The sequence below is a fragment of the Theropithecus gelada genome, chromosome 11 (genome assembly GCF_003255815.1).
Source record: "Theropithecus gelada isolate Dixy chromosome 11, Tgel_1.0, whole genome shotgun sequence".
Taxonomy (NCBI): domain Eukaryota; kingdom Metazoa; phylum Chordata; class Mammalia; order Primates; family Cercopithecidae; genus Theropithecus; species Theropithecus gelada.
In genome coordinates this window covers 42,107,139-42,120,383 of record NC_037679.1, presented here as the reverse complement: position 1 = coordinate 42,120,383, position 13,245 = coordinate 42,107,139, and the positions used below count along the sequence as shown (strand labels likewise).

At 35.0% G+C, this 13,245-nt stretch overlaps 1 protein-coding gene across 2 annotated transcripts in view; it reads right to left on the bottom strand.

The window, feature by feature from the left end:
• TMTC2 (transmembrane and tetratricopeptide repeat containing 2) overlaps positions 1-13,245 on the bottom strand; it is a 442,328-nt gene that overhangs the window by 190,186 nt on the left and 238,897 nt on the right. The window lies entirely within an intron of this gene.

The following is a 13,245-nucleotide window of genomic DNA, read 5'->3' as shown; positions in this document are numbered from 1 at the left end:
GATTGTCACCCAGGCTGGAGTACAGTGCTGCGATCTTGGCTCACTGCAATCTCCACCTCCCAGGTTCGCGCCATTCTCCTGTCTCAGCCTCCCGCGTAGCTAGGACTACAGGCGCCCACCACCACGTTCAGTTAATTTTATGTATTTTTAGTAGAGATGGGGTTTCACCGTGTTAGCCAGGATGCTCTCGATCTCCTGACCTCATGGTCTTCCCGCCTCAGCCTCCCAAAGTGCTGGGATTACAGGCGTGAGCCACCATGCCCAGCCAGGGTTCTACTTTTCTATCGATCTCCTTAAATGTTGGTATTCCCTAGGATTCTACCCAAGGTTCTTCCATTTACTCTTATACATATTATTCACACACATATTATTTATTTTCAGTTTTAATTTACATAATTATGACACCAAAATCTACACCCTTTAGCTCAAAATGCTCTCATGAACTATGGAAATACATTCCAGTTGCCTGGTGGATGTCCAATAGTCATCTCAAACTTAGCCAAAACTGAAAAATAATTCCCCCAAAACACCTTACTTATCTTTCTAGTATGACTCCTCTATTCTTTTTTTTCATTTCTCTTTTCTTTAGGCTGATTTACGTTTCTTTGTATACCTTGTCACAATAATATAAGCATATCACTCAGAAAAGATGTCACTTTATTACTTAACATTCTATTTTTACATCCAGACTTCAAGTTACTTCAGAGTAGAAACTACACTTTGTCAGCTTATTCCCAGCTTCTAATACAATGTCTATCACTCTGAAGGTACACAGTCTTTGTTGACTAAATTAATGGATCCTTATTTCCAAAATGTAAATTCATATTTATAAATATACTCAAAAGACATAATCTGTGTTGACTGAACTTTAGAATTCATTTCTTTCTTTCTTTAGAATTCCATTCATTCTTTCTCAGAATTATGTGAAAACTAGCGATGTCTGAAGTAGGTGCTATAAGAATTGCGGATATTTGAGTGACAGGAATATGAATTCTACCTTGAGAGCTAAACTGTAAAATCAACTCACAATGAATCAGAGAACAGGGGTGCAAAATCAACTGTGGATGAAAAAGATACCTCCAAAACTAGCAGGTATGAAATGTAACTGTCTGACCATATTAGTGCAACAACTGAGTACAAAATGCAAAAGCGTGTAGGTAGCAGGAGGTGATGAAACTTTGAAAGCTCTGGAAAAGTAAATTTAGAGTCAAATGCCAATAGCAATTGTCTCAGCACTTTCCAGGAAAGGAGGAGCTGCAGCCAAGAGGTTTCATAGCATCAGGCTGTCTTAGACTAATGTCATTATAAATTTATTCATCCAATACTACTTGGATTGATGCTGTCATAAATTAAATGTTTTCAACACATTGAGAGACAAGTTTGTCAAACAAACTTGTGATTGCCATACAGACTTGCTCAGATTTTGAGTCACTCTAGTACCTATGACAATATAATGAACGAAATCTCTTAAAAACACTGACACAGAGGGACTTTCTTAGCCTTCAGCATGCTTTTTTAATGTAAGTAGCTCTCTCCAGGACTAATCACCCCAGGCAACTCAGCACTAGGCACCTGAACAGATGGGCTTCTTTCCTAAGACCACTTGCAGCAACTTACTGAAAACCACTGAGTGCTGCAAGATAAAATTTTATGTTGTATACAATGTATAATTTTAACTAATAATCACACATGATTCTTAACACCATAAAACCTGTAACAGAAAATGTTTCATCTTATGGCTTTTTTAAAAAAATTAAAAATTAAGCCAGATGTATTTTAACTCTAGCTTCTCCATAAAATCCTTTCTTACTTCTCCTTTACCATCCTGCAGACATCCTGGTCATCATGTAGTAATTCTTGTCTTAATCCATGTCTGGCATCTTGACAAGAACGACTTAGCTAAATTTCTTGAATATAGTATGTCTTGGCCAAAACTCAAGAATGGATAATTTAATGTTAAAATATATTCAAGAATTTACATTCCCAAATGTATAGCTGGTTGATGGAATCATTAAACATCGTCAATCTGCCCTAGTTTCAAATAATTACTGTTTGTTTTTACTTTCAAATTTTATTTTCAAAAGGCTATTTATATTCTTGTTTTTCCTATAGAAAAATATTAAAGTAACTCTACAAATTAGAATTGAAAAACTAAAAGACAAATTTAAACAATATGTTTCTATGAACAAAAGAAGGTTATATAGCCACTTATACCTCAAGTAGCCCTTTAAAGGAGAGACTGGTATTTTAAGAACCAAGAAACATCTTATCCTATTAACAATAAATCAGAATACAAGTATATACTTCACTATTTACTATTTTTTTTTTTCTGATTAACAAATGGAGCTATTGAAATGTATTTTGCAGAAACAGCCCTTGGCTGGTCATCCATTTAAGTAACATATTCATTATATTCACTTATCAATTCTGATTAAAATATTTGTTTTCAATGTGTATTCTATAAAGAAAATATCTCCGGGGTTTGGGAGGTAGAAAGAAAAGAGAACTCAATCCTTTACAGTAGAATTTGTAAGACTATGTTTCAAAATCATTATCCCAGTCGGGTGCGGTTGGCTCATGCCTGTAATCCCAGCACTTTGGGAGACCGAGGCAGGCAGATCATTTGAAGTCAGGAGTTTGAGGCCAGCCTGGCCAACATGGTGAAACCCCAGCTTTACTAAAAATACAAAAATTAGTCGGGCATGGTGGCGCACATCTGTAATCCCAGCTACTCAGGAGAATCGTTTGAACCTGGGAGGCAGAGGTTGCAGTGAGCCAAGATCGTGACACTGCACTCCAGCCTGGGCAACAGAGTGTGACTCCATCTCAAAAAACAAAACAAAACAACAACAACAACAAAAACTCATTAGCCCACATCAGTAGGTATACAATAACAATGGTCTCAGGAAGGGAATTTTACTGCTCTTATGCTTTGTGGACAGTGAATGTTTCAAAGACATATATAATAGATAAAAGCTATGGAATCAATCAACATTCAGAATCAGATAAGAACACATGGCCAGTAATGCAAGCTAGAAAAGAAGTGGGTCAGACAAGTGGCAAGGACAGGACAAGGGGTCAGCAAACTTGAACTTTGTTGATTTATATCCATTCATTAGACTACTCATTAGTTTATTAATTATCTCATTAGTTTATTAATTATCTCATTAATTAGCCCATTAGGTTATTAATCTGCATATGCACGATTTAACTCATTAACTTATTAATTAATTCGCTAGTTTATTAACATATACACAGTTTGAAGTCTACGTGCCTGGTATTGTGCTAAGTGCTAGGGGAAAAGTGGTACATGGACACTGAGCCAGGTGTGGTGTCGTGTGCCTACAGTCCCAGCTACTTGGGAGGCTGAGGCAGGAAGATTACTTGAGTCCAGCAGTTCAAATCTAGCCTGGCAACACAGTGAGATCCCATCTTTTAAAAAAAGATAAGAAAGATAGATCTCCCTCCTCAATATCACAATGCAACTAATACTTGGCTCTTTTTAATCTGGATATTAACATTTGTGATACCATGTTCCCCTTTATACATATGATATCACGTTCCCTTTATATCACATTTATGTATTCTCCTTTATGGTATTTTGTGATACCATGTTCCTTTACATGGTATAGGACATGGTATCACCAATACCATAAATACTTGGCTCTTTATAATCTGGGTCATGTTAACATTTGTGATACTATGTTCCTTTATATAAAGAGGAACATGCTATCACAAATGTTAACATAATACAGACTAAAAAGAGCCAAGTGGCTTTGTGAGACCTAGGAGGGATATCTATCTTTCACCTCTGAAAGTGGGAGAGGTATCCAGAAACCTCCCCAGAAAGCATCGCTTAAGCTGAGGAAAAAAAAAAAAAAAAAAGGATGTATAGGTATTAGGCAAAAAAGGTGGTGGGCGGGGGTAGGATAGAAAGATGTCATAAAGGGTGGAAAGAGATCTGAAGGGGAGGGAAAGAAAATGTTGCAGGCAGCACAAATAGTATGTGCAAAGGCCCAACCAGAGGAAAAGCAAGATAATATATTTGGGAAAACTCCAAGAAATAACCTTCTAATAAAAGTAAGACTTATGATACAGAAACAACAGCAAAAAATTGAAATTAGACGTATCTAGAAAAAAAACTAAATAACTAGGAATGACCAATTTAAAATAGAATAAAAGAGAAAAAGATCTAATTCTCATTATTAAAAATAATTTCTAAAAAACTAAGAATAATCTCAAATACATGAGACCTTTGAGAATCAAATACAAAATTTTAATAAATCTTGAAAATTGAAAGAAATGTAGAATACATGTATCTGGCCGGGCGTGGTGGCTCACGCCTGTAATCCCAGCACTTTGGGAGGCCGAGGCAGGTGGATCACCTGAGGTCCGGAGTTCAAGACCAGCCTGACCAACATGGAGAAACACCGTCTCTACTAAAAATACAAAATTAGCCGGGTGTGGTGGCGCATGCCTGTAATCCCAGATGCTCTGGAGGCCGAGGCAGGAGAATCGCTTGAACTCGGGAGGCGGAGGTTGCTGTGAGCCGAGATCGCACCATTGCACTCCAGCCTGGGTAACGAGAGCAAAACTACGTCTCAAATAAAAAAAAAAAAAAAAAAAAAAAAAAACAAGAAAGAAAAAGAAATACATGTGTCTGGAAGAGAAAATTCAAGCGTATAACAATGTCAACTCTCCTCACTTTAATATACAATCACTGCAAAACCAATGAAAATCCTAATCGGACTTACAGTTAACTTAAGAACTCTATGGGTCCAGTTCACATTGAAGATAAAATACACAGGAATAATCAAGAAGTGTGGGAAACAAATAACAAGGATGAGAGGTTTGCCTTTTAAAATATAAATTTCCTATAAATTATAGTAGTTGAAACAACTTGATTCTGACAGGGGTTACCAACAGAACAGAGTCCATAGCAATGAACAGTGTTTGTATAGGGATTTATTCTAAGCAATAAATTGGATAGGTAAACTGATCCAATCTAGGTAAACTTATTCTAGGTGATAGGTAAGTATCCAATAAATCATAATCAGAGTTTTAGTTTTCATTGGAAAAAATTATACCTTAATACAAAAAATAATGAATCTAGAGTAGACTGATGATCTAAACAAAAAGCAAACATAACTTTAAAGCTACCCAAAAAATGTCCAATTTAAAAACATATTAGGCTGCAAATGGTCATTTTCAGAGAGACACAAAATACAGAGGGCTTAAATAAGAGAACTTGGGGATTTTTTTCTATATAGAAATTAAAGTTGCATACACTAAATGCTATAAGTAAAAATGAGATGTTAAAAATTAGTTGAAGATATATGCAAAATAGGTTTGTGTGCTTACACACAAGTTTTCAACCCTACGACTCAGTAAGAAAAAAAAAGCCTACACAATAGAAAATTAGGCAAGAAATATGAACAGTAAATTCCCAAGGAAATTACAAAGAGCCAATTAACATAAGAAAAATTACTCAACTCCATTTGTAATGAGAAAAACGGAAAATGAAGCAATATAGTTTTGAAATCATCCCACTGAGCATTCATTAATGTTGTTGATCTTAACACCGCCAATATGAACAACTTAAAATGAAGATGATTATACGAATTCTGACATATCTGCACACATGTAAAACAGTCAAAAATTAATAATGATTCATATATGCAGGGGAAAAAACTTGAAAGTGTATACATAACCACACATATAAATGCTTACCAAAAACGTGGTAAGATCTATACTGGAGGAGGAAAAGGATATGAGGAATCAATAATCGGGACTTCTATGTTTTACTCCATATTCTTCAGTATTATTTGAATGTTTCACAAGAGCATATTTGTGTATTAATTGATATTTATCAATTAAAACAAAATGAACATTATGTACTAGGCGTCAGGCCTTGCTCTTGCCACATGAAAACACAGGTACCTGCAAGCTGCCCCACTTCATTCCAGGAATTAGTAAAGAGACAGTTGAGATGTACACCAAGAGCACTGGTGACCTCAAGCCAACAGAATTATAACAAAATCTCTCAGTCTCTTTCGCTCTATGTCAGACATGACCAACACTTCTGGGCAGTCCTGCTTGATAATCTTTCTGAAATTATTTTGGGAGACCAATCGGCTTACCTGGCATCACCCAGACACCTCCCTCTATCCCCAACACATACTCCCCACTATCGAACTTGGCAGGAAATCCTGTCCCGAAGTATTACTTTTCCTTACATTTCCATCAGTCCTCACTTCTCATAGGCCAAACTCCATTTTTAAACTCTATGCCAAGTAGTCTCACCAGTTGTATCCTGTAATCTCTGACCTTTCTAATCCCTCAAATATTCTCAAAACCTGGCCCTGAATGTTCAAAAACATCTCTCATACTCTTATTAGGATTGAATCTAAAAAGGCCGGGCGCAGTGGCTCATGCCTGTAATCCCAGTACTTTGGGAGGCTGAGGTGGGTGGATCACCTCAGGTCAGGAGTTCGAGACCAGCCTGGCCAACATGGCAAAACCCCATCTCTATTAAAAATATAAAAATCAGCCAGGTGTGGTGGTGGGTGCCTGTAACCCAGCTACCCAGGAGGCTGAGGCAGGAAAATTGCTTGAACCTGGAAGGTGGAGGTTGCAGTGAGCTGAGATCATGCCACTGTACTCCAGCCTGGGCGACAGTGTAAGACTCCGTCTCAAAAAAAAAAAAAAAAGGATTGAATCTATGGTGTCAATTCTTCACCACATATTTCTTTTATTGCTGTCTCAACCTAAACTACCTCTCCCTAAGAGATTTCTTGGTATCATTATATATATGTCTTATATATACATATATAATATATACACATATATAATGATATATATATAATATATACACACACATACATACACACACATATACACACGCACCAGTGACATTTATTCAAAATGTTAGCTTTTTAAAACAGTCTTACTTGTCCCACTCTTTCACTCTCTCCATTAAAAATTCCTGGCTGGGCCCTCTCTCTTACACTGAAGCTACTAATAGGGAGGTAAGGAGATGTGATGGGTTGAATCATGTCTCCCTCACCCCCCCAAAAAGGTATGTTGAAGTCCTAACCTCTACTATTTCAGAAAGTGACCTTATTTGGAAACAGCATTACAGATGTAATTCCATATTATGGGTAGGCCCCAATCCAGTATGACTGATGTCCTTTTAAGAAGATGGCCATGTGAAGATAGAAACACATAACATCATGTGACAACGAAGTCAGAGACTGGAATTATGCAGCTGCAAGACAAGAAATGCTAAAGATCGCCAAGAAACCACAAGAAAAAGGCAAGGAAGGATTCTTTTACAGGTTTCAGAGGGAACATGGCCCTGCCAATACCTTGACTTCGAATTTCTAGTCTTCAGATCTGTGAAATGATAAATTTCTATTTTAAGCTATGTACCTTGTGGTATTTTTGTTACAGCAGTCCTAGGAAACTAATACAGGAGTCAACCCTAATATAAATGTGTTTGTTTCTGAAACTGCAAGAAAATGAAACAAACGTCCAATTCAAGAAAGCTCTTTATAAGCCAGAAGTGTTTAGTGATAATGATCAAAATATACTTACATAATTCAAAGAATGTGGTTTTCCTAATAGTCATTACTAGTTTTATCACTTATTGAAAAATGGGATATATTCTGCTCTGATATGGATTTCACAACTTATTTAAAAGATCAGTGCAATTGGAAATTTTCTAGGTATGCAGGATATAATAATGAATAAGAAAATGTCACTACCCCAAGAAGTTGAATATTAATGGAAATGGCCACTATGTTTCAACACTAAATGTAGTAATTAACTTTTGACAGATATTTATTATGATACAGAATTATTTATTCCTAGTTTATTTATAAGTTTGCTTTCCAAGGTAGCTGCTGATCAAATACCTTCTTGGCATTTCTAGAAATGATATTTTTTAATCCTCTGACTTTTTAAATTGAAAGAGTATAGTAATTTAATTGTAATATTAAATATCCCACCATAAATCTTAGACTATCTGATAATGGTGTTTAAATCTTTAATATGGGCTACATCCACTATATTAATTTTAAAACATGTATATACATTTATATTTGTTGTGTAACTGGCCTTTTGTGGGTTGTATGGTTCTTGTTTATTTGCTTTTTGTTCTGTTTTGTTGTTGTTGTTGTCCTTGTGTGTGTGGGTGTGTTAAATGTAGTCAGCTACTTTGTAATCAGTTTTATCTAGCTTAAAATAAAAAATACTAAGAAGTCTAACTATTGCATGAAATATCACTTCATCAAAGATTTGACAGAACTCACTTGTGAGATGCCTTGACTCAGTTCCTTGTTGAGATAATTCCTTAATATTGTTTCCAAAGTTTTCCAACGTTTTTGATTGAGATTGCCTATCTCTTCTTGGGCCAAATTGACCATTAATATTTTCCAGGAAGAAGTATATATATTAGTAGGATTTTCATATATATTATTAGTGTTTTATTATTTTAAGCATATATCCAGTTATAACTCTTTTCTCATTCTTAAAATTGTATATTTGAGATTTTATAATTTGCTCTGTATTATCCTTGCCCAGAGCTGCTGATCTTCCAGAGAACAAGATCTTAGATTATGCATTACTTCCTATTGTTTCTCTGCATTCTGATTTATTTATATTTTCTCTTTACTTCTCTTAAATTTTTAGTTTATTTTCTTGCTCATTTCTTAGCTTCTCGGATTGGGTATTTACTCAGGTTCTTACAAAACAGAACAAAATGACAACTAACTTTCAGTAGCAAAATCTCTATCATCAACAGACATAATTCTTCCATTAGGTAAGATAATCAAGAATTGACTATAGCATGTTAAATTCATCTGCATTCTGAAATCTAATTCCTAATACAATATTTAATGTTCTATTGAATTACCATTTTAAATATCATTTGGAACAGACTGAAACAAATCCATAACAACAACGAAAAGACATTGACTATTTCTTAGCCTAAAAATCAATTATATTTCACATTGCAGTGAGTGGTGTAGTGAAGAGGTTGGAAGTGAACTCTATACTTATAAAATTAGACAGTGTAAATCATTGAGCCATGATTCATCTGCTTTGTCTCTGAAAATGTATTATACGTGAAAAGACAAACCAACCTCATAATGCAAATCTATTAAACCTGATCTTAATAATTTTTGTATGAAATAACAGATTTTAGTAAATTTGACAATATGAATAAAAGGCTAAATACAAGGCTGTACAATAAATGCATGATATCTATTGTTATTAAGAATAGAATTAAGTACTGTTTAAATTTCATATTATATAACTACTGTCTGTAAGCATGGATTCAAATGATATCAAACGACGTTATAATTAATAGATTTAGAATTAAAAATGCCTTCTGTAGCACTTTCTTCTTGAAGGCAGCTCTTAGCACAGGTGTGCAAATCCAATGATAAATTTTTTAACAAAATTCTATACCATGAATTCAGTAAACTCACTAACAGTTACTAAAACCTTATATTCTCTAATATATTTAATTCTAAATATTTTATTTCTCTATGTAAAGGTTTTTTTTTCTAAATTTGAAACATATATATTGAGGCTTTTTTCCCAAACCTTTGGTTTATTTCTGCCTGAAGAAATACCACAATGAGATATCATCTCACACCAGTTAGAATGACAATCATTAAAAAGTCAGGAAACAACAGATGCTGGAAAGGATATGGAGAAATAGCAATGCTTTTACACTGTTGGTGGAGTGTAAATTAGTTCAACCACTGTGGAAGACAGTGTGGCGATTCCTCAAGGATCTAGAACCAGAAATACCATTTGACCCATTACTAGGTATATACTCAAAAAATTATAAATCATTCTACTATAAAGACACATGCACAAGTATGTTTACTGCAGCAGTATTCACAATAGCAAAGACTTGGAACAATCCCAAATGCCCAACAATTATAGACTGGATAAAGAAAATGTGGCACATATACACTACAGAATACTATGCAGTCATAAAAAAGGATGAGTTCATGCCCTTCACAGGGACATAGATGAAGCTGGAAACCGTAGTTCATAGCAAACTAACACAGGAACAGAAAACCAAATACCACATGTTCTCACTCATAAGTGGGAGTTGAACTATGAGAACACATGGACACAGGGAGGGGAATATCACACACTGGGGCCTGTTGGGGGTTGGGCGCTAGGGGAGGGATAGCATTAGCAGAAATATTTAATGTAGATGACGGGTTGATGGGTTCAGCAAACCACCATGGCACATGTATACCTATGTAACAAACCTGCACGTTCTGCACATGTATACCAGAACTTAAAGTATAATAATAAAAAGAAAGAATTAAAAAAAGAAATACAAGTGTTGCACACACAGTCAGAATGTCTTAGGTTCATATATTGGTTCCTCTCTTTACTTTCTGTGTGACCTTAGACACACTACCTCTGAGTCTCAGCTTCCTTGTGTTATAGGCTTCCTTGGAATAAAAACTATGATAACGTACGTAAAGAACTAAGAAGAACATTTAGCACACAGAGGTAATTAAAGCTACTGCTACTAAAGAAAAAAAATTAAAATTATCCCATCATTTTACAAACATGGAATATAACTCTTTGTGTATACCTCTTGGATATAACTTGATTTCATTCCTGAAAAAAAGCTGTCCTCAAATATTTACGATCTTATAAAGTAATGTTCCTTAAATTTCAGATAGAAATCTACATCACTCATACGATTGCTTACTTTGTATTTTCCAGGATCATCCCTATTTTTCCTCTATCTTTACCTATAACAATATTCATATGTGCTACTTAGATGTAGTACATATGTTACTATATACATATATTACATTGAGTAATATATGTACATCTGTTACGCTGAGGGCCTAACAGAAGCTTACAATTCCCAAAATCTTCTAAAATGCATGAACAAATGTAGGTATTCCACGCCAATTAACACAAATAGGTTTGTTCTATGCCTCTGTCATAAACATCTTTAAAAGATATAACTGTAACTGATGATAGGACAAGTGATTAATGCATGCTATTATCTCAAACAGGTATTATCACGTTATATGTCCTAGAAAGACTGAGCAAAGAAATTTCCTTCTCTTTTAGGAGTTAAGATAGAACAAGGAATAACTTCTGCACACCAGAGAAAATTATGTACATCTCAAAACTAAAATTTGCTCTTTAACAGTCTCTAAACTTTCTACGAGAAAACTTTTCTTTTTCTACCTATGCAAATAAGTAGACAAAATGTTTGTTCCTATAAATATGATACCAAACTTATTTATAATATTATATATTGCAAAGGTGTATTTTTTAAAATATTTGATTTAAAATCATTGAAAAATTTACCTATTTTAAAATAGAATTATTGATGTCAGAATTCTGTCAAAGCCAATACGTTCAAATCATTGCCAATATTTCTTGTGGAATTTAAGCTTCTCCGTTTAGGGTGACAGATAAGTGTGGCTTAAAGACCCATCATATTAGTAAAAAATATTGTGAAACTATATTTGGCACTTACGACATAAGCCATTTCCAACAATTAGGGGGAAAAACTGATCTTACCAATAACCACTTTTCCAGCAAAGACTTTTCACTGGGGTTTGGAAAGGTCAATTCATATGCTGTCATGATTCACATATGCATTCACAGACAGACAAAGTCTTAAGATATAATTTTAAAATTGCATGTCAAGTGAAATTTTCTAATTAAATACATTTCTCTTCTCAGTAAAGAATAAGCTTGGATAAATGCTTTGAATCCTTGTCCAACAGGTATCGCAAAGAGGTGGAAAACATTTTAACCATGGACTATGGATAAGAAACAGAGAAACATTTCAATGAAGAGGTGTTGGTTGTTCAGCTTACTTTTCTTCCAAAAATATATGAAGGATGGGAGCCAGGAAAGCAATATCCCATTCTGCAAGGCAAGAGGCCCCTCTGACATCACTGTCAGATGCAAAAAGTGTAAAGAACATATGTGTGAATATATTAACCTCATAAGGTTCTTTTTCATAAAATAAAAATAATATTAATAAAAATATAGTAGTATAACACTATTTAGATGAAGAGGACTTGAGCCTTTGTAGGAGTACCTAGATATGTATTTTCACTCAAGAAAAGAAACAGATACAAATTCAAATCAGTTCAGCAAAGAAGATGGTAAGATACATGGTGAAACAGGACACAGAAGAGAGTAGGTAGAAGGAACAGTGCACTGGAGCAGGTGTGCTTCATGTGAAAGAATTCCAGGTGACAAAGAGAAAATTACACACTGTGCAAGCCAACACAAAACATATCTGCTGACCTAATTCAGACCACAGGCCGCTAGATTGGGATCCCAGTATTAAAGCCTACAAGGTTAAACACAACGGCAACGTATGAACAAAAAATTAAAGCAGAGCTTATCCTGTCTGCTTTCCCTTAAATATCTAGATTTTTCTTCTTTATTTTTAGTTAAATTTTATTTTAAAGTATCTGTGCCTTTAGACTTAGCCAATACAAAAGATTCAGGTAACCAGAGCATAAATACATATTTTAAAAGTTTATAGATTAGCCTGATGCTGTCAATATCACACAGCATTCATTAAACTCAAGCAGCAAGCATCTTATTTTTCCTAGGATCAGTCATCTTCCTAGAGAGAACTGGTCTGCCTCCATTCCATTCCAACTCTGGAAGTGCTGCCAATGGAAGTGACTCATTGCCCCTCCCATATCACTCAGTGTTTCAACCAAGAGAGGGCACAGGACTGCAGGAGGGTCAGTCCAACAACTTTTTCCGGGATTAATACAGACACTGAGACAAAACAGTTCTCTTTCCTTCTGAGATTGAGAAGAATAAGGATGCTATCTATATTCACAAAGGCACAGGAGTCATCTTTCCCATTGTTATAGAGTACCACAGAAAATGGAGCAAACCCAGAAGAAACCAGAGCCACAAAATGGAGAAACATTCCTGAAACACAATCAGGCACTAGATCTAACTAGGCCTGCATCTAGTCAATCCAGGAATTTCCAGTTAGGGGAGTTTATACATTCTCTGGTGTCTTCAGGCAAGCTTAAACTGGATTTCTGTTACTTATAAACAAAATGTTCTCATAAATATAAGAGACAAAGAAGATATGTGAGTTTGTTTTGCATTTATCTACTCACATCTCATTGCACCAGCTAGGACTGTCCACTCAAAGAACAAAACCAGTTTTTCCCCTAGGGATTTTTCTAACCCAAC